The sequence below is a fragment of the Borostomias antarcticus genome (genome assembly GCF_949987555.1).
Source record: "Borostomias antarcticus genome assembly, chromosome: 32".
In the NCBI taxonomy this organism is placed as follows: domain Eukaryota; kingdom Metazoa; phylum Chordata; class Actinopteri; order Stomiiformes; family Stomiidae; genus Borostomias; species Borostomias antarcticus.
In genome coordinates, this window is record NC_140265.1 from 1001265 (window position 1) to 1005243 (window position 3979).

Consider the following 3979-nt stretch of genomic DNA (forward strand, 5'->3'; position numbering starts at 1 on the left):
AGAGCCAACTCGACTTTGCGTGATAAAATAAGGCAAAAGGGCATAGAATATAATAATATAATACAATAGAGTAAAAAAAAACAGGTATGCAGTGCAACATCAATGTAGATAAAAGAGTAGAGTTGCGTGGGACCCCAAGCCCACAGCAGCCTTCCACACTGGCGCCATCTTGTGACCCAAATAAGGTTTTATCGTAAATATTCTGCATCCTTAAAGTTTTTGGTTTTCTGATTTTATACAGAGGACATCAAAAGACTCACCCTTGTTTTCATACAGCCAAAACACGGCTGCCCGGCTGCGTCCGTCCCCCTCCGAGGGTCACGGATCTGATGTCCACTGCTCCTCCCATCGGAGCCATCTCCTCACACCTGTCAATCTACTTCCTGTTTGGAATCGAGAGCTGTGTTGGGAATCGCTCCCTCGTTCCCTCGTTCCCTCGCTCCCTCGTTCCCTCACTCCCTATTCCCTATATAGGGTTCACCATGAACTACCTAGGGAACTGAGAAAATGTAGGGTGCATGCGCTCTTCCCTGGAAATCAAGGTGAATTGTGGGTAATAAATAGTGGACTATATAGGGAACGAAAATTCCGTGGAGAATTCGGACACTACAAACAAAATGGCTGACGCCCTATATAGTGCACTAAATAGTGAATAGGGAGCGATTCCGAACACAGCTTATGATTCCATGGACTCTATGGACTCTGTATATATACATATCTCTCTCTCTCTCTCTCTCTCTTTATCTCTCTCTCTCTTTCTATGTCTCTAATCACACCCATATGTTGAGACAGGTTTGCACAGGGTATTCAGCAGCTCCTCTGTAAGGGAAATAGCTGGATGACAATCAACTAATTTGCATAATATGCAATTCATAAAGTGGCCAAATGAATAGAAAAGGCTGACCTGGTAGTTACAAAGGATTTAGTCCAGGGGCCAATCAGATCCAGGGGCCAATCCAGATTTAGTCCAGGGGCCAATTCAGATCCAGGGGTCAATCCAGATTTTGGTACCACCTAAGGTGACCAAAGAATATTGGCATTTTAGTCTTCCTACATGTGAGTAGTTTATATTTTGGTATGATAACCCTGCCTATCTAGTATCTTAATGCTGGATCAAAATACATTTTTTCAGCACCCCAGCACCCCACTTCCAGTACAATAGGCACTAGCACTAAATGTTAAACCTTAACTCCATTCATATATTAAAAACTTACTTCATGGAATTTCATTTCAAACCTTTATTTATACTCGTAAAGCTCAGAGGTTTCCCTCGTTTACAGTGTTGAGTTCACCCAGAGACACATATCAACAGAACAAATGCAATATACAATAACCAACGTTTAATCCACTGGAATAAGTAGTAATGTGAACTACAGGAGCTTAAACACACAAACAGAAGCTCTGCCCATCTATTTACAAAGAATGCCAGTTGTGAACAGTCCTATGCTAATAAGAAATCCGTATGACAATTCAATATGCACAACGCATCAATATTCATCTAGACACCACGAGCATGTCAATATGACTTTATGACCGAGCACTAGGCCATACCCAACATCAGGGGTGGAATGGGGAAATAATTCAGAAATGTAGCCCCATTCAGGACACTTTTCAAGCCAGATCAGACCAGTGATGTTCTGATACACTGTACAGTACGTACAGTACATCTACATTATAGCCACGCTCCTTTCTCCACCAGTGCTTTTTTCACCTATATTATTGATTGAGATGGAGAGTATGCTGTAAGCAGACATTTACACGCTGCTGTGTTGTGACCATGACAAGTACAGTAGACATCAGCCTCATTGTCCCACACCCGATGGAATTGTACCAGAGCTCACCACCTGGGGGCACTCGCCACAATTCACTTTTCTCCATTGCCCCAAGTATATTTTGGAAAGGTTTGGTGTCTCAGTAAACAGTATAGAGTCACATCCTTATTTGGGGGTGGTCCGGGATTCAGCCAGACGATGCATCTGAAGCTGAGTGCGTCTAGGGGCCAGACCCAGGAGCCTGAAACACACCCTACATGTGACCTTGTGAGGAGAGGGCTCAGACCCTACATGTGGCCTTGTGAGGAGAGGGCTCCGACCCTACATGTGACCTTGTGAGGAGAGGGACCAGACCCTACATGTGACCTTGTGAGGAGAGGGACCAGACCCTACATGTGACCTTGTGAGGAGAGGGCTCAGACCCTACATGTGACCTTGTGAGGAGAGGGACCAGACCCTACATGTGACCTTGTGAGGAGAGGGACCACACCCTACATGTGACCTTGTGAGGAGAGGGACCAGACCCTACATGTGACCTTGTGAGGAGAGGGACCAGACGCTACATGTGACCTTGTGAGGAGAGGGCTCAGACCCTACATGTGACCTTGTGAGGAGAGGGACCAGACCCTACATGTGACCTTGTGAGGAGAGGGACCACACCCTACATGTGACCTTGTGAGGAGAGGGACCAGACCCTACATGTGGCCTTGTGAGGAGAGGGCTCAGACCCTACATGTGACCTTGTGAGGAGAGGGACCACACCCTACATGTGACCTTGTGAGAAGAGGGACCAGACCCTACATGTGACCTTGTGAGGAGAGGGACCAGACCCTACATGTGACCTTGTGAGAAGAGGGACCAGACCCTACATGTGACCTTGTGAGGAGAGGGAGACCCTACATGTGACCTTGTGAGGAGAGGGACCAGACCCTACATGTGACCTTGTGAGGAGAGGGAGACCCTACATGTGACCTTGTGAGGAGAGGGCTCAGACCTTACATGTGACCTTGTGAGGAGAGGGACCAGACCCTACATGTGACCTTGTGAGGAGAGGGACCAGACCCTACATGTGACCTTGTGAGGAGAGGGCTCAGACCCTACATGTGACCTTGTGAGGAGAGGGACCAGACCCTACATGTGACCTTGTGAGGAGAGGAACCAGACCCTACATGTGACCTTGTGAGGAGAGGGCTCAGACCCTACATGTGACCTTGTGAGGAGAGGGACCAGACCCTACATGTGACCTTGTGAGGAGAGGGCTCAGACCCTACATGTGACCTTGTGAGGAGAGGGCTCAGACCCTACATGTGACCTTGTGAGGAGAGGGCTCAGACCCTACATGTGACCTTGTGAGGAGAGGGACCAGACCCTACATGTGACCTTGTGAGGAGAGGACCAGACCCTACATGTGACCTTGTGAGGAGAGGGCTCAGTCCCTACATGTGACCTTGTGAGGAGAGGGCTCAGACCCTACATGTGACCTTGTGAGGAGAGGGACCAGACCCTACATGTGGCCTTGTGAGGAGAGGGCTCAGACCCTACATGTGACCTTGTGAGGAGAGGGACCACACCCTACATGTGACCTTGTGAGGAGAGGGAGACCCTACATGTGACCTTGTGAGGAGAGGGACCAGACCCTTCATGTGACCTTGTGAGGAGAGGGCTCAGACCCTACATGTGACCTTGTGAGGAGAGGGACCAGACCCTACATGTGGCCTTGTGAGGAGAGGGCTCAGACCCTACATGTGGCCTTGTGAGGAGAGGAACCAGACCCTACATGTGACCTTGTGAGGAGAGGGACCAGACCCTACATGTGACCTTGTGAGGAGAGGGACCCGACCCTACATGTGACCTTGTGAGGAGAGGGACCAGACGCTACATGTGACCTTGTGAGGAGAGGGACCACACCCTACATGTGACCTTGTGAGGAGAGGGACCAGACCCTACATGTGACCTTGTGAGGAGAGGGACCAGACCCTACATGTGACCTTGTGAGGAGAGGGAGACCCTACATGTGACCTTGTGAGGAGAGGGACCAGACCCTACATGTGACCTTGTGAGGAGAGGAACCAGACCCTACATGTGACCTTGTGAGGAGAGGGACCAGACCCTACATGTGACCTTGTGAGGAGAGGGCTCAGACCCTACATGTGACCTTGTGAGGAGAGGGCTCAGACCCTACATGTGACCTTGTGAGGAGAGGGACC